Raw genomic sequence first — 27,755 nt, 5'->3', positions numbered from 1 at the left:
TCTCCCCAAAGGAATTATGCACCAAATACAGAGTGTTTACAGCTACTTTCACAAAAGATGACAAAATCCATGACAAGGAAAAATCCTTTAAGAATTTACAATAAACTTCCAATGCTCCTCCTTCCATTAGCCTGGGGTGGGGTGGGGGTTAGAGCACAAGCAAATTCTGGAGCCAGTCCTGGCTCAAGGCTAAGGATGGCTGGCAGCTGCAGTGAATCTACAAGGACAACTTCTCTCCCTCCACAAGCAGTACACTGTGACTGTGCCCAGCCACAAGAAGTAAAAAGAAGAGCAAGAGGGATCAGAAAATTAAATGCGCAGCCTCTTATCTATTCCTGGCCTTAGGGTAGGGAACCCGACAAGGGTTTCAATGACTACCAAAACAAACCCCAAATTCCCCTCAGCCCATAAGAAGTAGCTAAAGCTAATTCTGCCTGGCCTACATTTAGCAAAGCAGACTGTAGCCCAACTTCTGTCTGCTAGAAGGTGTAGGGACCCAGACTAGTGAGTCTTATATCCCCCACCAAGGCAAGAAGCTTGAAGTTGCCTTTTAGCACAGCCTCTGGGGTCTACCTGCCAGGAAAGGTTCAGGGTCCACAAAGTGAGTGATGGAGAATTTCTTTTTTCAAGTCTGAAACTGTAAGAGAGAGAGAGAAAAGGACACTACCACCATGGCTTTTTTTCCAAGGTGAGGGAAAGGAGAGAGTTTCATATCTACTGTCTTATTTCATTGAGCAAAGCCCAAACTGATATTAGAAAGGCTAAGGAAGAAGAAATCTAGTAAATTCCATTTCCAAGTATTGTGTACTCTTAGAAGTTACTCACATAGCTAAAGAGAAATATTCTGAAACTCTAATACTATCAGCATAGTGAAAGAAGAAAGCTCTTTATTAGATTTTAATTACTAGGTGTGAATTGCCACAATCTTAATGCAAGTGTTTTAAAAGCCAACATCTCTAGTCATCAAAAGGGAAACAAGAAGGAAGCTGATTTGATGCCCAGCACCTACTCCACCCTATTATGTAATTTTCTATATAATTACTCATGTGTGATAATTGCTTTATTGAGTAATTGGGCAGAGTAACCACCGAGAACGAGGGCCGCCTCCCTTGAAAAAAATGCTCAGAAGGAGATCCAGAAAAAAATCTGCACTGAAATCTCCCTTCCAGCTTTTGGAGAAAGCCCGGGATTGTACTTAAAGTCTGTAGTTAGGCTTGTCATTCCTGAAATGCTGAATTTGAATTATTTGACAAGCAACTTTTTTCCCGCATTTTCTAGAAATCTTAGAAAATACTGTTTCTCTCAGTCTCAATCTTAGTCTCTGTCTCACATGAGGGTCAATCTTGCTTTCTGAAAGAATTTGGGTTCACGTCCTGCCCTGCATCCCTAAGTTACAGATGATTTATTGATCTGCATCAGGTGACAGATCCAGAGCCCCTTCTCTCCCTAAAAAATTACACACACACACACACACACACACACACACACACACACACACAGAGGACACATTAGAAAGATGATGTAGAGTCAGAGGCAAAAGGTGAATTCAGGTTTTTCTGACTCCAAGGCTGGAAACTGATTCACTACATCATATCATTGCACATACGCATACATATATACACACGTATGTCTGTATAATATGCACCTGCACATATGAGTGTAAATATGTGATTGTGTGTATACATATCTATGTCATAGGATCACAAATTCAGAGCTGGAAAGACCCATAATAGCATCACACATTTAAGAGCTTGGAAAAAAGTTAGAAGTCCATCTGGTTCAACTCTCATTTTGTAGATAAGAAAACTAAGACCCAGACATATTAAGTGACTTTCCTAAGGCCACACTGGTGACAAATGATAAAGTTGGAATTCAATCCGAGATTCTGACTCCAAATAGAGCACACTTTATATTGTACCAAGTACGTTTGAGCATGTGTACACATACTCTCTTTTCTCTCTCTCTCTCTCTCTCTCTCTCTCTCTCTCTCTCTCTCTCTCTCTCTCTCTCTCTCTCTCTCTCTCTCTCTCTCTCTCTCATTATGTATCAGGGGAGAGATTAAAAGGAGGTTGTCAAAATTCTTTAGCTAGGTAAAATTTACTTTCCCAAAGCTATCATTTCCTTTCGCTGTAGCTTTCAAATAAGGATACTCTCAGTGAGGCACAGTAGATAAAGAACTTAAATCCATCAGAAAGACTTGGGTTCATGTCCCACCTCTGATACAGATTGGCTATGTGACTATAGGCAAGTCACCTAACGTCTCAGTGACCCACACAACTTACTAAGACCATCTAAGTTGGAGAGAAGGTGCTGACTTCATTTGATAGAAGGCATTTCTAACCCTGGGAATTCCGTCTACTAATAAATTCTTAAGTCCAGTTCCCTATCCCTGCACTTTATCTTATTATACTTACAGGTGATAATCCCATTTAAACAAGTAAATGCATTAAATATAAATTACAGTGTGACCCTGAGCAATGGAGTTCATTTTTCAGCGCCACTGGTAATGCTCTTAAATTAAAGGTTACAGAACAGTGGCTTATCTGTATTAGTAGTGATTTCCTTAATGAGAGTTCTTTAAAAGTCATAGGTGTAAAAAAAAAAGTCACAGGTGTAGTCCTAAATTAAAAAAAACCCTAAAATTATGAAGGGGAGGGGAAATAAAATAAAACATCAATAATCAAACACTTGAATTTCCTTATGTTACAACTGGCAAGTTAAAAGTAAATTACAAAAGACCCTCAAATTCACACAGTTAAGATAGAAAAGTTAGGAAGACATCTTAGCTTGAGGGGAAGGATGACATGCTCAGTTTTATATATGTTTAGTTTGAGATGTCTGTGAGATGTTCAGTTTGAAATACTTTGGAATCCTCTGTGCAGAAATCATAATTAAACCCATAAGAGCTGATGAAGTCCCTAAATGAAAGAATGTAAAGAGATAAGAAGGGTCAGGTTTGAACCTTGGGTCCCGGAAGAGAGGGGGCATAATACTGAAAACGAACCAGCACAAAAAGACTTTGCTGAGAAGGAATGGTCATTTAGGGAGGAAAAAACCAGGAGAGGGCAGTGGCACAAAAACCCAAAGTACCCAAGAGGAGAAGGTGATTAACTATGTAAATGCCACAGAGAGGCCAATTAGGATGAAGGAAGAAGACTGGACATTAAGAGATCACTGGTAACACTGAAGAAAGTCATTTTAATTGAGTGATAAGGCTGGAAACCAAAAGGCAAAGGGTTGAGAAGTGAGGTTAGAGAGTAGAAGCAACAGGTGTAGACTCTTTTTCTAGGAGTTTGGGGGATGATGGGTTATGTTGAGGTTTAACCATTACACTGTGTGTAGCTAGACAAGTCACTTCAACTCTTTCAGCCTCCATTTCCTCATCTATAAAATGAGGCTGGGAGAGTGAGGTTGAACTAGATTTCTGAGCTTCCTTCCACCTCTAAATCTATGATCTCTGGCTCATGGTATGCAATTTAGTACTTGCCAAAATGTGTCAGTGGATTGTTGCCCAGCCATGGTTGGAATTCTGCTCTGTATAAAAATAGTCTCAGAACTTATCAGTGACAGCCCACATTGAATTCCATAAGAACTCCAACTTGTATATGGGATGAATCTCGATGAATTCTCTATTGGAGGACACGATTGGCCAGAAGGTGGCCATTGTTTACCTGGTACAAAAATATTTTTTACCAGCCCTCTAGGCTAGTGGTCTCCAAAATGGGGAAACAGGGCTCCCCAAGGCGCCATGTCCTTAATCTCTCCTCCCGTCTTTGCACTCCCTTCTTGACATCCCTAAAACTGTCAAAGGCACCACCATCCTCCTAGTCACCAAAACTCACAACCTAGGTGTCATCCTCCATTCCTCACCGTCTCTTACCCTCATAGCTAATGTGTGGCCAAGTCCTATTGATTTGCCATTCATAATGCCTCTCATATATTACCTTCTTTGCCCTCTTCCACTGAAACTACTCTCGTGCAGGTATTCATCATCTCACATTTAGAGGACTGCAGTATCCTCAGCCTCACTCAGCTGTCAAATCACAGTTCTCACCGAGCCACTAACCTATTCAACAAACACCATTGCTATGACCTCTACAATCAAATATAAAAATCCCATTAGGCATTCAAAGCTCCCAACTGCCATCCCGATCTTTTTACACCTCACTTCTCCCACATACTCTGCAATCCAGTGACACCAGCTTCCTTGCTGCCCTTTGAACATGACATTCAGTCTCCAGACACTGGGGGCATTTTCATTTGTTATCCCCTGTACATAGAATGCTATTCCTCCTCATTTCTACCTTCTGGCTTTCTTCAAGTCTCAGCTTAAATCTCAGCTTCTACAAGAAGCCTTTCCCCATCCTGCTTAATGCTGGGGCTCTTCCCTCTGTTGATTATTTCTAATTTGTCCTGTATATAGTTTATACACAATTGTTTCCATGTTATCTTCCCCATTAGACTGTGAGCACTTCCAGAGCAGGAATTATCTTTTGCCTTTCTTTGTACTTTCAGTGGTTAGCACAGCACCCAGCCCATAGTAGGCACTTGAGAAATGCTCACTGACTGAGACATCAATGAACTTGACAATGGGAAGATGGGTCTCCTCTTACCCACGTTGCAATAGCCAATTGTAGGGTTAGCCAACAAAACAATCTCATCTATCCCTGTCCACCAACATTCCTCCATTCTCCTTCAACCTCCTGGCCTTCTGAGCTCAGCATCTGTCTCTCAGGGCTCCCAGCCACCCAGAGCAGCAGCTGTGCGTGTGCCAAAGAGGAAATCCTGCCCCATTACCACCACCCAGCTCACCTCAAAGCTGAGAGGGCCTGCTTTGCAATTGGTGGGAGGAGCCCCACCTCCCTCTTCATTTTAAGTAGGACAGAGTTACACAGGATGAGAAGCCCTGGATAGATTGTGGTCTTCATGGCAGATGTCATTACATCATCTTTCAAAAAATAAAAACCAAAAAGCAAACCCATCCTTCTTCCAAACTTCCTTATTGCTTTTGAGGATATCACCACACTTTCAAATAACCCAAGTTCTCACAACTTTGGCATCATCTCCTATGCCTCACATTCCTTCAATCCCTCACATCCAATCTTTTGCCATGTCTCATTTGTTCTCCCTTCACATGTCTCTCAACGGTTCCCTTTTTTCTTCTACTCAACCAGCCAACAGCCTCATTCAAGTTCCCATCACCTTTCATCCGTGCTATTTTACAAGCACCTAACTGGTCTGCTGCCACAAGTCTTTCTTTTCTCTAATCCATCTTCCACACCATGTCATTCTCCTATTTAATCAACTTCAGTGTTTTCTTATTGATGCTAGGACCAGGTATTTCATCTTTTAAAATTTCTAATTAGTACATGTATATCATTTATAAATCAGTAGATATACACATACTGGAAGTACAGCTCAAAGCTATTTTTTACCGATAAGAATGCAGAACCAAAACGAGTGTGTACCCTAGCTTTAGACCATCTCATCACCATGTAACAAAGGGCATACTTCTATGCACAAACAACAGTTTGGTGAATGTTAAGCATCTGACATTGCTATCTCACTGTATAACGTCTGCACAATGTTATTCCATTTTATCACCAAATGGCTTACACATGCAAAATGTTACATTACTTAGTGTCATTCTTAATGACAGGTATTTCCATGAGCTTATGTTTTTAAATACTGTAAAGATATACTCCATATAAAATGAAGAGATAAATGACCTGCTGGTTTTTGGAAAGGATTCCTCCATACATAATGGAAAAAATAAATTGCAAAAAGCATCATCAGCTCAATAGATGTACAGATTCTTTTTGGGAGATACTCTGAATCAATACCTTTCAATACTCACTATAGAAGTTGGGCAGAAGTGATTGCACTGGAGTAAAGTTACTTGGAGAAGAGTCTCCTATTATTCCCGTTAAACTCTATTATGCTACAAAAGTTCCTGACTAATCTCATGTAAACAATCTAAGAATAGTTCCTTTTAAAATTTAAAAGCCATCTACATGAAAGTAAGCCATTTCTACTTTAGTTTTTAAGCCAGTAAAGCACTCAGATAATGTTCAAAATCTTCCAAATATACATGAAGTGTACTTGAGCCCTTATCTATGTATCCACAATCAACTACAAAAATAAGGATCTTAAAAAAAAATTAAGAATCTTGTCAGACTCTTTGTTTGGAAGTTTTCTATATTTAAATAAATATGCAGTTTTGTGAGTACTTTTCCCACAGACACAGTTCACAACTTTACCATGTGCCAGTAATGTAGGGGTTCTTAACCTTGGACCAAAAAACAAAAACAAAACCTGTTGCTAGATATCAGGGGGGTCCATGAACTTGTACAGGGAAAAAAAAATTTACATCTTTATTTTTATTAATCTCCAAATGAAATTTGGCATTTCCGTCAATTGTGAATATAAACAAACATCATTCTGAGGGTTCATAAGCTTCATTTCACTTCCAAAGGGGTCTATGACACAAAAAAGCTTAAGGCCTTTTATACTAGTGCGTGATTTTATGAGTTGTCAGGGGCAAAAACAGCCCATCACAATGTGGCCAAACAAAGCCCATCAGCAACCAGGCTGGAAGAGCACCTGAATATCGAGCAGACTTAAAATCTGGTTGGATCTCTTGGTGTACGTACTTTCAACATCTGAGACTACGGTCAGAACTCTATCTGCCAAGTGAACTAGGCTAGTTTTTTCTTAAAAGATATTAAAACCACCCTCAAGAATTGTCTCCATCCTTAAGAATTCTCAGAGAACTAAGGCTCAAACAACTGGCATATCTTCCTGGTGGTCTAAGTACAAAAAGCCAATTTACTCCCGTATAGACTTCTGACCATCCCATAGCACGGCCAACACAGAGGTACACAGAAGCTATACGCCCAGTCCAATCAATGCTATGTCCTCTACAAATATCCTTTTCTTGCCTCGACTAATTAGATACTTTAACTATTAGATATTCCAGAAATGTCTCATTTCATCCCAATCTCAACCTTCAGCTACCAGATTGGCCTAAATTAGGCCTGAAGATCCTGGTTTAAGATTAGCTCCACACATACAAACATAGGCTGTTGAAGCTTTCAACGCATATTTGGCTATCCACCCATGGTTTTACAGCTCTTGGTCTGGCACTCCACACCACGGATAGCAACACCTCTACAGTTTGTCATATGGTCTCCAAGCATTGCTATGGCCAAGAAATTCATTACTCTATAGCTAGCCAGGTAAGGAGGGTCTCTAAACTTGGCGAGGCTGATCCTTGGTGGGGAGAAATACCATCTCTCACCAATGTATACAGAGAGGGAAAGATCTCTGTGCAGGAGGTAGCTTAAACGAGAAATTCATTGAGAATTGTTTTTGACTGAATTAAATACAAAAGACAAGAAGGAAACAGGGCATAGATATTGCCAAGCAGTTAACAGTAAGCAGTTAAGTAAATAGATCAATAATATTTCAAAACAGAGGCAAGTTCAAAACATTCACCCTTTGCTCTGAAATACTGGCTTTGATTACACATTAGGAAAAGGATAAATGGAAAGAAGACCCACAGATCTCTTCAGATTATTGGATTAGGGGCAGTGGATAGAGCACCGGCCTTCAGGAGGACCTGAGTTCAAATCCAGCCTCAAACCAAACACTTGGCACGTACTAGCTATGTGACCCTGGGCAAGTCACTTAACCCCAATTTCCTAAAAACAAAAACAAAACAACAACAACAACAGATTATAGAATTATATAGGTATAGTGGATGGTGGATCCAAGGTGAGTCATACCAAAAGGGGGAGGAGGGAGCCAACAACTTTACCAAAAAAAAAACCCAACAACACATTTTTTTAACTTTAAAAAGGTTCTTAACCCAGGAAACTATACAGAGTAATGAGTACCTAATATAGGACTTCAAGTTAAAAATAACCTCTTACTGGTACAAAGCTCTTTTCCTTTTTTGTGTTAGGAATGTTCAGGATTAAGTGGATTTCCAGATTTCATTGAAGGTTAGTTTAAAAATACAAATGGCAGAAAGTCACTTAACAACGTGCAGTAGATTTCCTTTCTCTCTGTTATCCTTTGCAAAAAGAAGAAAGGACAAGTAACAGGATAGCAAGAAAAGTTCTGTTCCTAGTTTTTTAATGAAGTAGATGGTGTCCATAAAAGATCTTCATATGTGGCCTTAAAAAAACAAGGACTGTGACTTCATTGGGAAATACATCAGAAAACGACTACCAATTATCAGCAAGGAAATGAGAAGTCAAGATGTTTGCCCAGAGTTATACAGCTGGTCTATGTCAGAGGCAGGACTCAAACCCCAATTTTCTTGAATCCCAGGCCATCTCTGTAGCCATTATGCCATGCTAATGTAAGTGATGGGAAACTTTTTTCTTTAATTAGTGAAATTCCAAAGTTCTAAGTGTCACAGAAAGTTACAGTGGAGCGAATAAAGAAATGAGGAAAAGAAGAAAGAAGGAAACAAGCATTAAGTGCCTACTGTATGCTGGGCACCATGCTAAGTATGTTATAAATATCTCCTTTGATCCTCACAACAGCCCTGGGAGGTAGGTGCTATTATTATCCTCTTTCACATTTGAGGAAACTGAGGCAGAGGTCAAGTGACTTGGCTGGGATCATACAGCCAGTGTCTGAGTCCATATTTTAATTCAACTCTTCCTCACTCTGGTCTCAGCAGTCTACTTCACCACCTAGATGGTCAAGGATTTGGAAAGACATGAGTGCAAGTCCCATCATACTGGCTGTGTGACCTTGAGGAAGTCACTGACTTCCCAATGGCCTGGGTAACCTTCTAAGAACTAATGAATGGTGAGTGAAAGTGACTAGTTGAAAATAACCCCAATACTGCAAACCTGGGTGACTGGAAGGATTGTGGTACCCTCAGCAGAAATGGCGGTATAGCAAGAAGAGAGTTTGAGGAGGCAAGAGTTCTAGTTTTGGATATGCTGAGTTCAAGGTGTCTACAGAATATCCTTTTATCCAATAGGTAGGTAGGTGACATGAGAAGAAATACATCTGGGAGAATCTGAATAGAGGTAAGTTAAACCCATGGGAGCTAATGAAATCAGAGATTACACACACACACACACACACACACACACACGGGGTGGGAGGGGGGATGAGACAGAGAAGGGGAGGAAGTGGGAAAAAGACAGAGGGAGGAGACCAGTTTAATTCCAGCGGTAAGAATGTAAACTAGATTTCAAGAGAATGAGGAGTGGGGAAATGAGAAAGTGAAGGCAATGTAGACTGAGTGCTGTTCCTATGAAAGGGAAGAGAAATATAGAAAGATAGTTTAAAAAGATAGTAAGGTCAAATGATCTCTTAAGAATGGAGAAGTAGGCACATTTGAAAGCAGCAGGGAAGAGTCCATAGAGAAGGAAAATGTGAAAATTAGAACACATCTACAGGTTCAAAACTGTCATCTTTCTAAAGAATAATCTAGCACAATTTCCCACTTAGGAGTTCAGTTTTAAGAGGTCTAGGAAGTATAGGTTTATTGCTTCAGTAAAACATTAGATTAACTGTGTTTACAACTCGTGGTTTCAAAGACACAAAAAATGAATTTCTCTATTTACTGAAAATGTTATACTTATCATTAATATAATTTGTATATCTATGCTATACATACACCTACACTCAATAATTTGCCAGTTACCAATTCTGATTTTCCAAACGTCATGTTACAGGGGTGGGGAAAAAAAATCAGACAAAAGAAGAAAAGTTTCTTTAGATTTAATTTTCTTTCTTTAATAAAAGGGGAAAAAAGGAAGAAATTCTTGCAGATCTGGGGACCAAAAGGGGGAAATGTTATTAGACTTTAGGATATGTATTGATCCTGAAGGAAGGACAAATGCAAGTCAACAAAGTTTGAAGTGTCCAGCTCACAAAGTAGCAGACAGTTTGAGATATACAAAAGCAGAATTTGATGTATCAGCTATCCCTTGTTTGGCAAATCAGGGTGAGAAGCTAACTATGCCTCATGACAAAACAACAGATTATTTCTTTGCCCTGCTACAGGCTTAACTGTGCGTGCTGCTGATGTGAGCAATCAGACATGTAGAGTGCTTAGAAAAAGTTAAAATCACTAACAACTTATTAGAAAAATGTTACTAGACTATAAAATTTTCTCATCAGACCTCAACATACTGAACTTGGGCTTAGGAAGACCTGGGTCTGAATTTCATCCTAATTGCTTACTAGCAGCGTGACCATGGACAAGCTACTTAATTTCTGAGCATGGCTTTTCTTCGATAAAACAAAGACAATAATACTTAACTCACAAGACCACTGAGAAGGTCAAATGAGAATGTACTTAAAGTGCTTTATAAATATCTGTCATTATTACCCAGAACCATTATGGTTATGATATATCTAATGGCAGAAACATCTGCAATGAGAAAAATATATTGCATTGATGATAAATGCTATTTTCTATTTTTATGAAAATACTTGTCTTCAATCTGATTATGTTTTGCCTGCTTTCTATTTTGTTATATGCTACAAGTCCCTACTGTTATTAAGCATTGCCAGACAAATTTGGAACTAAAAACTCCTCCCTAAAATGTAGTTGAAGAAAAGTGAATGTTCTGTAACCTAATTAGCCAAGAAACGCACATCCTAAACATCTTATGGGGCATAGAAAGACAATAGGAAGGCAGTAATCAAGGAAGAGCTAGAAAGAAATCAAAGCTGTATCTATTGTTTTTTAGTTATAAACAACTATAAAAATGACACATTTAATCTGATAAATATGTTAAGAACCTGTGTGCAGTGCCGAACATTGCACATATTTTCAGATGTTTTTGATACCTTCAAAATCTCGTGCCCTTTCTATCAAATTACCTTGTATCTAACTACTTTGTAATTATTCTCTTTATATTTATTCTTCATATGCACATATTCACATATTGGTTGGGGGGCTGGGGCTGAGAAGGAACACAGACAAGCTTTTGCTCTAGGAGAATAACCTCCAGGAGTTTCTCTTAATTTTCCAATACTACCATTCCTATCGCCGTAACTTTTCAAACCAAAATACTCCTCTGTGTCCACCATTCTCTCTTAGATTTCTTCTTCAATCAAAATGTAAGCTTCTCCAGTGCAACACTCTCTTTCCATATCTTTCTCCAGCCCTGTGTGCTAAGCACCAGTAGGTACTCAATAAATGTTTTTTAATATGTTTATTATTTTCTCAATAACTTAATACCTAGCTAACTATTTTGGTCTCTACTGTGTCATCCTTGGGGACTTCAAGATCCATACTTAAATCCTAGGAATATGATTGCAAAAACTTTTAACCTTCTTACCTTTGAGAGGGAGGGCACCAGGGAAGAGAAGGAATGATGAGAACAAAGCAAAGAAAAACTTCAATAGAATATGTGTTGAGTGTGTGAAAAGCAGCACAGATTCTTCTAGTCAGTAGCACTTTAAAGTTTTGGATTGCAGACGATATAGTACCGAGAAATAGCAAATTCTAAGGTAAGAATATTTAGGTATGTGGCTAGTGAGTCAAAAAAAAATCTTAAATGTTCTGTAACAAATCTTTTCATTTCTACATCTATATATCTCACATCTGTCCTTTCCCCCCTCAACTCATACATCTACTACACTCAGTTGAAGCTCTCAAAGTCATCTTTCCCCCTCTACCCCCCAACCCCCAATCCCATGAATTAACACACTTTTTACACTATATTCCCAATAAGACTCCCCACCTCAAGTCTCTCCTTTTTGCAGTCTATCTTCCACACAGATGCCAAAGAGTTTTACCTAAAGTGCAGGTCTGAGCATATCACCCCTATAACTCAATAAGCTATCATAGCTCTTTATTACTTCAAGGATCAAATGCAAATTCTTCACTTTGGCACTTAAGATCTTCCAAAACATAGACTCCATCTACCTTTCTAGTCTTATTGTGTATTTCTCCCCAATACACACTAAATCTAAACACACTAGCCTTCTTGCAGTCCTTCAGATATGCTACTCTATCTTCTTTCTTTGTGTGTGGGTTATCCCCATCCCTAGCATGCATTCTGGTCCTCACTTCCATTTCTTGGAACCTCTGGTTTCCTTCAATAGTCAGCTAAAGTGCTATCTTTTTCATGACACCTTTTGAGGTTCTCCCACCTGTAACTATCCTCTCCCTCCTCCCTACCCAAGGTTATTTTGTTCCTGTTTTGTATGTATTTATACATGCGAATATTCTTCCCTTTAAGGAGCCCACCTCAGACATCTCATTCTCACCTTAGGACTCTCTACCATCACCCAGGAAGCTCATTATTGGGATAACTTCATTATACGGTAGAACACTTGGGATGGTGAAGTCTCTAGATCTGGGCATGTCATATTTCCTTTGCGTTACTTGGATTCTACAGAAGGGACTGTTTTTCTATTTTCTATTTACCGTAAATGCATTTCCAGTGCTTAAAGCTGTGCCCAGCACAGCTTAATAAATGTTGATTGATTGATTCCCAGAGGGCAGAGATTCATTAGCTTTTGTGTTTGCACATCAAACACCAGCACAAAGTCAGATCCAAAATAGGTGCAGTTCAAACTAATGAACCCTCTGCTAGCTCAGCCACTGCAAGTAAGCCTTTTTACTCTTCCAGGCTTCGGTTTTTTTATGCAATGCCTCCCCCTAAAATTCCCTCCCCTTTCCTTTTAAAGATTCATGCAAATACTAGCTCTTCAATTAAATATCCCTTTATAGTTCACCACTGTCCCCACCCCCAATCACTAGCTTTCCCCTACAAGCTTCACATAGTTTTGCCTCTATAATACACATCATCGTCGTATAATTTGTGTCTTTTACCCTACAGCATTATCAGCTCCTGGAGGGCAAGCATAAATTTGGTATCTCCCCTAACAACGAAGCATGGTATTCTGCAAATTGTAGATATTTTCAATGTTGAGAGAATGCTTAGATGATAACTCTGGGAATTAAGGTTGGATGAAGCTGGTGACATTGTTTCTTCTGAGAAACTTTCTCTTCAATCCTCAGCATCTCCAAGGAATAGGTTTTGAGCAGCTGTACCCAAGCCCTGCACTCCAGGGAACTTTACCTGTGCCTGATAACAAGGAATTTTTAGCTCCTTCCCTCTGGAATTGTGGTGGGACAATAAACAAGTATATGGAATTAGTTTAAGCTTTGTGCCCCTCCTGAACCTTTGAAAGAACACTTGTTAATACCACATTTGTTTCATTAAGGAAAAAAAAGATACAGTATCTAGAAACTTCATGCTATTGTTGTTTGATTGTTTCAATAAAATAGATTAATTAATTAATCAATAAACATTTAGTTAAAATGCCCATTTTGTTCCCAGCATAGTGCTCTGCAAACCTTAAAATGCTATGTAAACACTAGCTATTATTATTAGTTGTTATATGCTCAAAGAGCATATAGTGTAGAGAGAAACAATGTTCATCTCTACCAGCATAAATAAAATGGGAAAGGGAGAGAGAGACACAGAGAGGGAAAGACAAAAGGAGAGGGAGACATCATTGTGAAAAGGCCTCCTCTAGAAGGAATGGCTTGAGTAGGAACCCAGAGATTCTAAATTATAGAAGTGAGGATGGAGGTTCATTACAAAAGGCATGATGAAAGGAGATAGTGAATTGTGCATGAGGAATAGCAAGGTCAGTTCGGCCTGAAGTGTTCATGGAGGAGAGTGATACATACTAAGGCTGGAAAAGTAGGTTTGAAACAGGTTGGGAGAGTTTAAAATGCCAAATGGAAGAGTTCATATTTGTCTCCAGGGGTAACAGGAAACCACCGAAGTTAACTGAGGAAAGGCCTGACTACCAAATGCACACTTGAGGAAAATCACTCTGGCAGCAGTATGAAAGAGAGAATGGAGAAAGGAGGGGCTCCAGGCAGAGAGAATAATTAGGAGGCTACTGAAATAGTCCACACAAGAAGAGATGAGGGCCTGATCTAAGGCTGTGAAGGCCAGAGACAGAAACAGAGGCAAGATGTTTTGAAGGTGGGAGGGAAGGGAAAGAAATAAACATCTACATGTGCCAGCCACTGTGTTAAAAACTTTTTACAAATATTATTTCATTTGAGGTAGAATGTGGGGTAAGGGACAGAGTAGGAAGTTGAGGGTGACACTGATGTTGCAAATCTCAATGACTGAAAGGATGATGGTACCCTCAACAGAGATAGGAAAATTTGGAAGGGGCATGGGTTTAAGGGGAAAGATGACTTCAGTTTTGCACAGAGTTTGAGACATCTCTGGCACATCCAGTGTGAAATAGGTAATAGGCAGCCGATGACATGGTACTGGAGATGAGGAGAAAGATTAAAACTGATGGCAAAGTAACAAGGAATTAAAGTAGAGAGCCTGGCACAGAGCCTTGGGATATACCCGCAGTTATGGAGCATGAGATGGATGATGATATTGCAATGGAGACAGAAGAGTGTTCACTAAGACAGGAGACAACCAAGACAGAACAGCATCAAAAAAACTAGATTTAGCAGGAGAAAAGGGTGAGAGGATGATTGTAGAGATAATATGCTAAAGAAGGCAGGAGGTAATGGGATTGAGGGTGAATGGAGAAAGACTATCTGCATCAAAGATGGGAATAAAAAAAGAAACAATGGGTATGATTACAGGAGGTTACACAATATAGATAAGGGGAAAATGATAATGATGATCAAATCAATAAATATTTATTAAGTACCTACTGTGGGCCATGCACCGTGCTAAGGGATGAGGATATAAAAAGAGGCAAAAGATAAGTCCTCAGGGAGGTTACTAGAGAGACAACATGCAAACAAATATATACAAAGCAAGCTACATACAGAATAAATGTAAGGAATGCTAAAAGAAATACATATTAAAAAACAAACAAACCTAAAAACCTAGCTTAACTTTACTGTACAGTACTGTGCTCCTCACCCTCTCTTCCACTGCCCCTTCCCCCCACCCCAGCTAAATATATTCCGTAGCCTCCCAGACCCCTTCCTCCACCAAAAAAGAAAACTTTTAAAAAACCCTCCAAGTGAAAGCAAAACAGATATGTGGAGAGACCACTACTCCACCCCACCCCCACAGCCACCCTGGCCCAATGAGGGCTTGGCTTAAGGCCTTTGCCCCACTTTGCTCACCTGCCCGAGTATCCAACCAATAGGTATCTCGTCCCCCATGTCCTGTCGGTGTCAGTGTCTGGTCCCTACCTGTTCTTTCTCTCAGTTCTGGCCAGGCCCCTACTTGGCTGGCCCTATGTGTTCTTCCATCTGCTCTCTCTTCTCTGTCTTCTGCTCCCACGAGTTTTTGGCCCATACATGTCCTTGAACCTACCTGGCACCTTATCCCCTTTCTCCCTCCCTCCCTTTCTCTCCCACTTCTGTGGGCAAACTCACATTATGTAAAAAAAATCACTTTAGATAGAGGTCTGCAGACTTATAGTGAGAATGACTGTCTGTGGCATAGAGGGAGAGGAGAAGATAGATCAGGATAGAACTCTGAGAGACATCTATTATTAGATGGCATGATTTGGAAGAGGATCCAGCAAAAGAAATAAAGAAGAAGCAGTCAGATAGGTAAAAGAAATCAGGAGACAATGGTATTCTAAAAACCCAGAGAAAGGAAAGTAGCAAGGAGAGAAAGTGATGATGATGATGATGATGATAGCTAGCATTTATGTAGTGCTTTAAGATGTTCAAAATGCTTTACATTTATAATTTCATTTGATTCTCATAGCAACCCTATAAGGCAATTGCTATTATTAACCTCATTTATAGATAAGGACACTTAGGCTGAAAAAGGTTAAATGACTTGCCCAGGGTCACACATGTAGTAAGTATTTGGTGCAAGATTGGAATTCAGCACTTCTAGACTTCAAGTCCAATGTTGTGTTCCAGAAGTGAAAGGCCTCTCTTTTCTTAGTAAAGTCTAAGTCAAAGGTATTCAGCTATGATGATTAAGAAGGGAGTGATGTGGGAGCTTTAATCAAAGAACAGGATCACAAGTTCATAGATGGAAGAGATCTTAGAATCCATTTTACAGATGAGGAAATTGAGGCTCACAAAGGTTAAATGAATTTTCCGTGGTCATAGAGGGAGCAAACATAATATGAATACAGGTCCTCTGACTCCAAAGAATATAGAACCATTGTGGGGAACGGGATAAAGAATAGACGTGGAGAAATAAAAGGATTGCCTTGCTGCAGTGAGGGCCCAGTCAAACTTAGATAACAAATTTGTGTGGACTCAAGGCAGTTGTGTGACTTTCTCTAGTTCTATTTAGCAGTATAAGTTTAGATATAGAGAAGATAGCATCAGTAATTCAACTTGGATTTTGTCAGCATGTAAGCAGCGATAAAATAAGATGGAATGAAAGAATAGAGAATACTATACAGTTGAACTAGTTAACTTAAGAGTTAAGAATGGGCAGGAAGAAAAGTAAAGCCAGAACAGAAGTAATGGTGTGGAAAAGTATTGAAGGGTAAAAGGAATGGCGATCTCAGTGAGAATAAATGATAAGGTTAGAAAGAGTAATGTATAGGGAAAGATGGGATGATGAAAGGTTATGACCGGATAAAGGAATGTCAGTTCTTGACCTTAAAAGTAAGGTGACAGGAGGAGGTCATGGGAGTTGGGTACACTGAGAAAAAGTGAGGGGCTTGAGTGAAAAATCAGCATGTACGTTGAAATCCCCTAATACAAGTACAGGAACCAGGTACTGAACTTCTTGAGAAAGGAAAAAAGATCTAGGGGCTGGTAGATAACAATCACCAGAAGCTGAATTGGGAGATAAATTTGGATAAAGTGAAACTTAAAGGGGGAAATGTTGATGAGAGGAGACAGTAGCAGGAAAGTCTAGAAATGGTAGTGGGAAACAAGCAATCTTTCAATTTCACCTCTAAGACCACAAGGAAAGATCTTAAAAAATAAAACTAATTCAACACAGACAAGTTTGCTACTATGACATTTTAGGAATAATGGGAAAACTGTCTTAAATTTTGTATAATTAGGGGTACTTTACACAGTTACACACAGTATGCCATTATGCACATAGTATATGTAGTATATACATAGTATATACACATAGCATAGTATGTATATACCATATACTCACATAGGACATACACATAGTAGTGTATGTAGTATATACATATTGTACATACACATGATATACTTCTTGAATGCATCTAAGAAAATAATACATCTCAGTTTGAAAATGCCAATGAGAACAAAAGTAAGAAGGAAATTACTCTCCTTATAAGAAGGTTGCCTTTGTTGTAAAACATCCTCTTTCTCTTAACACTTTGGAACTAACCTCTTGACTGCTGAATAATGGAGGAGACCTATGGTAGGGTATGTGCTGCCTTGGCTTTGGATTCTAGCCTAGGATTCTATGAGGAACTTCATACTGGGTGGCACATGTTTGACTGAAGGTTTATTCTATGATTGAAATATCTTTTTAAAAACAATAACAACAAAAGAATCCTTGGGTGGTTAAATGGCTGAAAACACCTTGACAAATGTCAGACTGTTCAGACAGAAAGCCATCTGTCATGTGTTTTTCCCTCCTAAAGATCCACAATTCAAAGAGTGAGCTAGTTCTCAAATAAATTAAGTTAGGACATAAGAACATACCCTGTTTTGCGAGAGCAACTGAGGGCTAGGGACTTTTTGCCTGCTTTCTGAAAGCAAATACGACAAAGTACAGAGTTGGGGGGAGAGACTGATTCAGGTGAGAAGTGAGAAAATGGATGAAAGTCATACCACACCCTCTTGAAATGCATGCAAATCAACTTCTGTACAATAAGAATGCTCCCCCCCCCCCAGCAATTGGAGTTAAGTGACTTGCCCAGGGTCACAGAGCTAGTAAGGGTCAAGTGTTTGATCAGAAATAAGGATGCTTTCTAAACGCCAACAGGCAATTTTGTGAAAGCATAACAGTACCCTTAAGAAGACCTCTAGGAATCAGAAGCTAAATCAGATCTTAAGAGAAGTACAGAGAAAAGAGACAGCATATTCATTAGATTCCTGAGAAGAAAAGATTTTTCACTCATTTGACTGTACTTCACTTTATAGCACTTCTCCGATTTTGTAGGGGTGGGGTGGTGGGGTGGTGGTTGTTGTTTTTAAATTTGTAGCAACCTGTCTGGAGCAAGTCTATCAGCAGTTATACAGTTACTCTACACTGTATAGGTTGATTGCGTGCAATAGTACTGTCTTTAAAAAAATCAATATACATACCTTAATTAAAAAATATTTTATTGATTAAGAAATGTTAACCATCATCTGAGCCCTCAGACTAGCCAATCCCATGGTGTCCCTATTCCCTGAGACACAACAATATTGAAGAAAATGAGATAAATTTAGCTGATAAAGCAGAAGCTGGGCTTGAGAGGATTAACTTCAATTTTGAAAAGTTCTGCTGTGGATAAAATACTATCAAACAGCATTGCACGCTACAGAGAAATGTTTTGTGAAAGGAAGAGTCAGTCAATTAATGTAACAAACTTGATTGTTATTTTAAGAAATTGCCACGGTCACTTCAACCTTGAGCAACCAAAACCCTGATCAGTCAGCAGCCATCAACATGGAGGCAAGAAATTCCACCAGCAAAAAGATGAAGACTGCTGAAGGTTCAGATAACGGTTAGCATTTCTTAATCAATAAAGTATTTTTAAATTAAGGTGTGTGTATATTAGTTTTTTAAGACACAATACTATTACAAACAATCAACTACACAATATAGTATAAATATAACTTTAAAAGGACTGGGAAGCCAAAAAATTTGTGGGACTTGCTTTACTGCGGTGGTCTGGAACTAAACCTGCAATATCTCCCAGGTCTGCTTGTATCCTGGACCCTTTAACTAAGGTGAGAAAAAAAGTTGAAAAGGCCTGACAGAAATACTTCAAGACAGCTTGGAAGGAAGGTTTTCCCATCCCTTAACAGAGCTGAGGTACAAGAATTTTGACTTGGAACACTCTTCCATAGGCTCACAGACTCTGAGCCAATGAGCTCCAAATTGATCTATGTTCTACATACAAAAGGTCAAGCCATAAACAAATGAAAGGAGAAAGGAAGATAACTTTCACAACCACAAAAAGAAGTCCTTGACCAAAGAAGGGATAAAGAGATCATAGAACATAAAAGGTCTGATATACATGACGTTTAGGAAACTGATACATATTTAAAAAAAAACAACAAAAGACCAAGAACCTTTCCCCATTACATTAATGATGAAGCAAAAACAAGGCAATTTTGTTACTACTTTGCTAAGTTAATTATACACTCCTTAAAAAGCACAGTACAAAAGTTCATAGTTTCTTATAGAACCTTCTCTAGTTTGTTGATTATTGAGTACATAATAAAAAAAAAACCAACCCAACAATATCAAAGAAGTTGCCATACCTCTGCCCCCTAACCAAGTCTCCTTTCCCATAGTCTCTTTCAACCACTAAACCTTTGATTTTTCTTTCTTTTTTTCCCCCCCTAGTATTACTAAAGAGGGAAGTAGTTGTTGAGGGGATAGAATGCTTAACCCACAAGATTTTCTTGTCCATCATTGCCAAGGGGTTATCTTTAGCTATCTAGTGCTGAAAAGGTCACTCTGATCAAGTCTTAAAGATCTCAAGGAGAAAGGGGTAGAAAAAGTAGTCCCAGTCTTTCATCATCACATGGCACTTTTTATTGTAAATTTTTACTTATTTTATTGAGCACACACATCAGTTTATCAGGCACCATGCACATTCCATGTATCAAGTGTCAATCTTGCTGAACAATTATTCCCAGAGATCACACTGGGAGGAAGGAGGAATTACTATTTGATATTTAAACCTCTAATGCCATCTTCTACCTTGAGGCCATTCCTATTACTTTAAGACCGGGGTACTATCAGGTTGGCAATTTACTGCTAAAAGGCCATCAGGTAAACAATACATGTCCAATGTGATACCTTGAAAACTTCATTTCTAACCTTAATCCTTTGAAACTAGGTGTGTGAGAATACCTATGTACCTAGAGAATCCACATACGCCAATTGTGCTAATTAATGTTCAAGTGGTAGGAGCTAACTAATTGCTATAAAATTATCAAAGTTTTCAGTTGCTAGTCACTTGATTGAGTGGGCATGCCAGATTTAAGTCCTAACCAATGAACAGATATTCAAGTGCTAAGCAAGGAGAATTTCAAAAACAAAGGCATAGAGTAGCAAGAAGAAAGAATTAAAGTGTGGGAAGTAGTGAGTAATTAGGAGTACTTTACACAAAGTATCCCATCAATTGGGAAAAGGTCCCATTTTTCTTTTCTCCCAGTCTCTCCTTGTCTCCTCCTGCCCTTCAATAATCACAAGGCTGGCAAAAGATATGAAGCCATTCAAATTCATCTGGCAACAGGTGGGGTCTAAAAATCCACCCAGGACTACTTAACACCCTCCCCATTCTTACTTCATTAGCTACGTTCATTTATAGCCCCATTAGAAATATTAACTATCACTGATAGTATTAGAGTAGGCATAGTTAGAGGTAATAATGAATGTCATTAAGTCAGGAGACGAGACCTAGACAATTCATAATTTGGAATAAGTTATGATTCAAAATTGGACATAACTGGTTCTATTCTGGAAACTTCTAAGACCTCAATATAAAATAGCTATTGACCATGGATCTGAGCCACTCAACTAATAATTAATAACTAGTTGCCAAAAAAAAAGGAATTTTTGAGTCATAGCCCCACTATTAAAGGAACTTAGTCCAGTTAAAAATCTTGAAAATTGGAAAGCATTCTTCAGAAGATCTTCCTTCCCTTGAAAGAAACCTGGATTAGAAATCCAGGAAAAGGAATATAGTCTATGACTAAGTACATAATTCCAGCCAGAACATCTCCTTTCCTGAGGACCTGAAGGAGGAGAAAATCATGCCAGCATGGAAAGTCAATATTTGTACATAAATAGTTGCTTCTACATCAGATGTCACAATAATCAAATATGGCCAAAGCAGGGTCTCGTGCAAAGATATCAGGCTGTAAACCATGTAGAGGAAAGCTCTGAGTCTGTGCCATTCATATTAAATGAATCAGAAGAACAGTCTTGGGAATTGAGATTGTGATAAATCACCAAGAAAGGAACAATTCATTCAGAACATTTCTGTGCATCTGAACTGAGCTATACAAAGAATGCAATCAGTAGTGTCTTTCCTAGATTTGTGATTCATTTCTAAACACTTGTAACTCCTACACTCCACTCCAGCTGCCAAGCATTAGCTTGGAACAGATCTGAAAGCTAGAGAAAAGGGTAATCTAGTTCTCCCAATTTGAAAGCTAGAGGAGAGGGTAGTATAGTTTCTGGGAGACTCTGTGCTCCCAAGAAAAGGAAGATAAACATTGTCAATCAACAAAACATTCCAAGTCACTGTGCTGAGCACTGGGGAAATGAAGAGAAAACATGAAACAAACTAAACTCTCAAGAATCTTACATTGCTAGGGAACACTTAGTTGCCCTTGAGGAATGAAAGTCACCTGACTCAAATGAACTACTTTATTTTCTTGGATCCTGAAAGGAATGGAAGATATGACCAGTAATTCACTGTCAATGATATCTAAAAAATCCTGGGAAATTGAAAAGGTACTAGAAGATCAGAGTGTGGCAGATGATATACCAATTTTCAAAGAAGGAAAAAGAATCTATAAAGCAATAGGCCACTGAACACGACTGGGGTAATTCTAGAAAGGATCATTTTTAAATGGTTGTCTAATATCTAAAAAGAGAAGTGGTAATTCCACAGTACCAGCATGACTTCATCCACAACAGGTTATGCCAGACTCACCTCATCTCCTTTTTTGATAGGATTACTAAGCTGGTAGGTAAGGGAAACATCATGGTTAGATTTTACATAGAGTTTAGTTTAGCTTTAGATACGGCATTTTATATGTGTCTTGTAAATGAATGAAGAGATATGGATTAGATAATAACACATTCTGAAGGATCCAGAAATTGTAGCTAATGGTTTAATGCCAACATGGAACATGGACTGTATTGTTCCCCAGTGAAATACACCTCAAGGATCTGTGCTTGGCCAGGTGTTGTTCTCAGTTTTTATCACTGACCTGTACTTATGTATCTGTGTATGTATATATTTGCATATATACATATATGCTATATAAAGAATAAATATAAAATAAGCATAATGTAATTAGGGAGAGAGAGAGAATTAGTAATGGGGAGGCTTTGTGTAGGTGGTACTTGAGGTGAATTTTGAAGGAAGAGTGTTCTAATGAGGCTAATGTAAGGAAAGAATATGGATATAGGGGACAGCAATGCAATGACATGGATATGGGTGATGAAGTGTCATGTATGAAGAACAGAGAGAAGGTCAGTTTGGCTTGAATAGTGAGTGAAAGAGGTACAGTAATGAACAATAAGGCTGGAGAGGACAAGGCCAGGCTATTTTTTTTTTCACTGTTTTAGCCATGTATTTTTGTGGGTTTTTTTTCTGTAAAGTGTTCTGTTTTTTTCCATAACTTATAAACATGATTTACAACGAGGGGGGCAGCAAAGGGGCTGGTGGGGAAAAGGGAGGGAGAGGCCGAGGGGAATGGATGGAACTGGGGGCGGGAGGGATGACAACGGCTAGGATGATGGACCCCCTCCTGTGGCCACCAGGGAGGCAGGGCAGGGACACCCAGCCCACGCTGCCCTCTCAGCAGCCCAGCTCCACCACAAGGAATGAGAGAGGCCCCACCCTGAGCACCCTCCCCCATAGTCCTTCCCACCTAGGTCTCCTAGAGGCTAGAGCCTGAACCCCTTCCAGGAATGGGGAAAGGGGTCAGGGGGATTGTCTTCCAGTATTCTGAAGTCCCTCTCCGAAAATCCAAGTCTTCCTGGCCAGGCCCAAGGTCTCCCCAGATCCTGGGGTCTCCCCTCTGCCAGCCTTTGGGAGCCTCAGGCACCCCTCCTCCTGCCCTGCCGGAGCGGAGGATGGGCGGGATGGGTGTGGCAGGCTCAGCGATAGTGAGGCCAAAGCCACACTGGAACTTGTTCTTTCGATGATTGCGGAAGGCACCCAGGGCCAGCGTCAGGGGCAGGGGGGGCAGCTTCTTCTCCAGGGTTGCCCCCACGATCCAGTTACTGTCCATGGAGCCTTTGAAGAGGAGGTTGGCCTTGGGGAGGTCCAGCTGGTAGCCAAAGGAGATGCTACTGTCCTGCATTCGGGTGCTGGCTTCAAACTCCACTCCAACTTGAAGCTGGTCACTGGCTTTGTGGTAATACGTGGCACGGGCCCCACCTGGCCCATGGTCAAGGTTGCCAGCCAGTTAGGCGCTGTGTACTTCCCTGCCACAGACATGACGGTGCCTTCCTCTCCCAGCCTTCGGTGATAAACCAGCTCCCAGCCCAAGGCCAGGCATGGAGTGATGCTCTGAAGGTAGTGAGCCACTAGGATTCCTGAGCCCACCAGTACATCGGGGTTCCCCAGGGTCACCACAGCCGTGAAGTTGGAGCCCCGGTACTCTCCATCCACCTGCCAGTTCATGAACTTTGACTGGGTCTGCACCGCCATCTTGGATCGGAGGCCAGGCCCCACCTGGGGGTTGAGACTCCCGCAGTTGTCCATGTCTCCCACCCACACCGGGAAGGCCTCTGTGGGACTGAGCTGCTTGGTCCCCACGTATGTGACCCCAAAGTGGTAGCTGGATTCTCCAATCGTGCTGAGGGCCACAGTGTGATTGACCTGGAAGTGGTTACTGAGGCCCTTGTTCACCGTGAGCTTCACGCCCCCCATCTGCACCGGGAACAGTTCCTTGCACTTGCAGTGGTACTCCTCAAATGTGCTGGGGTTGGGCAGACAGCATCAGGCCTCATCCTCTGCCACTCCTCCGCAGGTGGGGGGGAGGGCCTCGCCGGGAGCGAGCTGGCAGCCAACGTGGCTTCCGCTCTGCACCCCAAGGCCAGGTTTTGAAAAGCAAAGAGAAGACTTGATATTGTATTCAAGCGCAGGTGCTCTTAACCTGGGGTCCATGCACTTGGATGGGAAAACAATAACATCTTTATTTTTATTAAGCACTAACTGAAATTTAGCATTCCCTTCCATTTTGAATGTGTGCAACAAACTAGAGTAGTATTAAGCCTCATCATATTGCACCAAAGGACAAAAGAAAATTTTAAGAAACCCTGTTCTGGAGGCAATAAGGAGCCACTGGAACTTACTGAGTAGGGATTGGCATGGCCAGATAGACAATTAAGGAAGAGCATTTTAGTAGCTGTGTGGAGAATGGACTGAAGTATAGAGAGATTTGAAGCAGGGAGACCAATTAGGTTGCTGTTGTCCAATCATGTCCAACTTTTTGTGATCCCATGGTCCATAGGATCCCAGGCCCTTCTGTCCCCCACTATCTCCCAAATTCAGTCCAAGTTCATATTCATCATTTCCATGACACTATCTATCCATCTCACACTCTGCCATCCCCTTTTTCTTTTGCCTTCAATCCTTCCCAACATCAGGGTCTTTTCCAATGAGTCTTGTCATCTCATTATGCAGCCAAAGTGCTTAAACTTCAGCTTCAGCATTTGCCCTTGCAGTGAATAGTCTGAATTAATTAGGAAGCCACTGCAATTGTCCAGATGATAGGTGATGAAGGCTTTAACTAAGGTGAAAGTTGTATGAATATAGAAAAGATACAGGAGATGTTGTGGAAGAGGACAAAGCCAGATTTGGTAACTGAAGGCATATGTGGAATGAGGGAGGGCGAGGAATGTAGAATAGCACCGTGAGGAATCTACAACAGCACCAAGCTTGCAAATATGGGAGACTGGAAGAATGGTGATGCCTTTGACAGAAAAGGGAAGTGGGGGGGGTGGATAGTTCTGTTTTGGACATAGCAAGTTTTAGATGTATCTAGGACAACCAGTTTGAAATGTCCAATAGATAGTTAATGGTTCAAGATTGGAGCTCAGTGAAGAAAAGCAGTGCTAGGAGCTAAGAGTAAATTCTCACGTGGTCACTTAATTGGCAGAAGCTTAACACTATGAGAAGAGAGAAAAACAACAAAGAAATTAAGCTGAGCTGGGGAGGAAAGGAAAAAAAATAGTTCCTTCTGGTTGCTATGACAAGGAAAAAAGTGTTCTTGTTTTTCTAAGGCATTAAAGGAAACTGGGCATATGAAAGGATGGTGAATTTAAATTCTCATCATGGCATTTTTTTTGGCTTCCAAAAGATTTCATACCACTGGCTAATTATAATAAAGGAGGATTTTCCAGCCATTTAGATAAAAACTGTATACCCTTCTCTACCACCTAAGAGAGTCTTTGAAATATGGGAGTAGAATCCCTTCACAGTGTTCCAGGTTTAGCCCGATGCTTTGACAAGACAGTATGCTTTAAGCTATGCATGTACGCTATCACCACCAATATTTATCAATGCCAACATTATCCAGAGCATAGTAACATCCCTCCTGCCTATTAGGCTTACAAATCTACATTACTGAAGCCAAGTTATATTTGGTACAGAAACATATTTGAAGAATAAAATGTCTTATTTCAGCCAACTGCAAAGAACATTCATTCTAACTTGCTGAATGTAAATTTGAAACATTGATTCACTTCTGCTTAGTTTTAAGTTGTTTCAGAAATTGCCAGAATAAGCCAATACATTTTTGTATCTGTACTATATGGACTACATTTAGTTATAGGCACCAGGTATGAACTGTATACATCTATGAATTAAAATGTGGGTCTGAGGTTAAAGGGGAGGGGGTGTCTTAATTATAAATTTATAACTAGTAAACTCAAACTGTAAGATGAACTCCTACTTTTTCAATAGACCAATAAGTCTCTCTGAAGACTTGCAATATCGACAATTTAAACCAAAATTAAGCTTAGAATCCATTGAATAGAATGAGAATAGAATCCATTAAACAAATTAAAATTCAAGAGTATACTGTGCAGTCTTTGGTTTAAAAAAAATCAAATGCAATTAGAACAAAAGCTAATCTCAGGCCATTTTTGATTAACACACAGTAGCACATAAGCATATTTTTTAGAGGACATATCAAACTTTCTTTTGAAAACTGATGTGTCTGATGGAGGCAAGGTGGCAGATCCCACAGAGGACCAGATATAGTCAGGAAGACCTGGGGTCAGTCCTTTTTCAACTTAAAGTACATGGGAGTGCCAGATTCAGGAAAACCCGAGTTCAAATTGTGCCTCAGATACTTAACTAGCTGCATAATCCTAGGCAAATCATAACCTCTCTTGACCTCAGTTTTCTTATCTAAAAAATGTGGATAATAATGACACTTTCCTCCCAGAGTTGCTGTGAGGATCAAATAATAGTCTTTTTGCAAATCTTAAGTGCTGTATAAAAGCTAGCCATTATTAATTAGAAATGGATTACTATTTGCATGGATAGGAGTTTTCACACTGGATTCTCCTACTCAAGTGAAATCAGAGATTTGAACAACAACCAAAAAGTCTGATTACATAGTACTTCATAATACTTTAAGTAAAACATTAGAACCATACTGGGAATCTGACTCAGTATTATAAAACTATGTAATTCATGGATATCCAAGAGCTGGCTGAATAGTCATATTAATATTATGAGTATTCTAAAACAAATTCTTTTTAAAAAGCAGCGTCTTGCTCAAAACCAGTCGACTATGACAAGAGAGCAGTAGATATCCAATGCCTATGAAGCTACCATGGCCTTCTAACTACACGGCCTACCACAACATTCTAACATTGTATCAAGGACTGTTTTAGTCTGCACTGGGAAAGGACTGCTTCCGACATCTCACTCAATGCCAAAATCCCTTCGATGGTATCTTTATTGCTTCAGTAGAAAAATCACTTTCAAGCTTGCTCACATTCTGCTTCAAACAGAAATCTTCTAAATTCTTTCTATTTATTTCACAGATTGACCATGAGTTTCTGGCACTGCCTTTTCAAAGTCTTTACTCTTGATTATTCTCTTTTTCTTTTAACTATATTCTTCCTTCTTTTATAATCTCTCTGATCCACCTCTCTAATGTGGCAGAATTTTGTCATGATGGATGAGGCTAGGGTTTTTTTGCTAAGTTTTCACTTGCTATCAATGCTTTTTTTTCCTCTTTGAAACAAGGACCTTATTTGAATGCTCCTATCAGTAGTGAAACGTGGAATTTTTTTCTTAGGAGGGTCCTTTCTAGATGCAAATATCTAGAAGTATTGAATATCTAGGAGTACTATTACTCAGAGAGGCTAATGGGCCAATCTTGTCTTTCTTCAGTGAAGATATGTCAGAGAAAAACTGCCATTTGCCACTGAGGATTAAATTAATTTTGATTACATGTTCTCCCTTCAAGAGGGAGAAGAAGGGAGAGGAAACTCCCTCAGATCATCTCCGTGTCTATAAGCATTTTCCTACTTTCTGGAACTGTGGTTTTTAACAATATTGAAGCAAAGAAAGCACAATTCTTCTAAATTGTGTAGTTCTCATATTGTTGCTTGAATGAGTACAAATAAGCTTTACCATTAGTTGGATTATATGAAGGCACCTTCACCCAACCTGCTTATTTCACAAATGAGGAAACTGAGCTATAGAGATTGCCCCAAATCACACACTTGTTAAATAACAGAGCTTAGATGATATAATTAAAAGTAACCCTGAATGACATTGTATGTTGGCCTTCCAAGATTTTTGGCAAAGAATTTCCAACTCTCTTCTTCCTCTTGAAGGACACATCTACCAACAACTTGAATATTTTATCTCCATGCAATTTTAGCAATTCTCATTCTAGGCAAAGG

At 39.7% G+C, this 27,755-nt stretch overlaps 1 protein-coding gene and 1 pseudogene across 1 annotated transcript in view; both read right to left on the bottom strand.

Annotated features, from left to right (window-relative positions):
- DAAM1 (dishevelled associated activator of morphogenesis 1) overlaps positions 1–27,755 on the bottom strand; it is a 207,742-nt gene that overhangs the window by 149,781 nt on the left and 30,206 nt on the right.
- On the bottom strand, positions 22,757–23,844 carry LOC110208496 (mitochondrial import receptor subunit TOM40 homolog pseudogene; annotated as a pseudogene).

This window comes from Phascolarctos cinereus, unplaced genomic scaffold (genome assembly GCF_003287225.1).
Source record: "Phascolarctos cinereus isolate Bilbo 61053 unplaced genomic scaffold, phaCin_HiC Scaffold_3;HRSCAF=262, whole genome shotgun sequence".
Taxonomy (NCBI): domain Eukaryota; kingdom Metazoa; phylum Chordata; class Mammalia; order Diprotodontia; family Phascolarctidae; genus Phascolarctos; species Phascolarctos cinereus.
The sequence above is the reverse complement of the archived record's forward strand: the minus strand, read 5'-3'. Positions and strand labels throughout refer to the sequence as shown.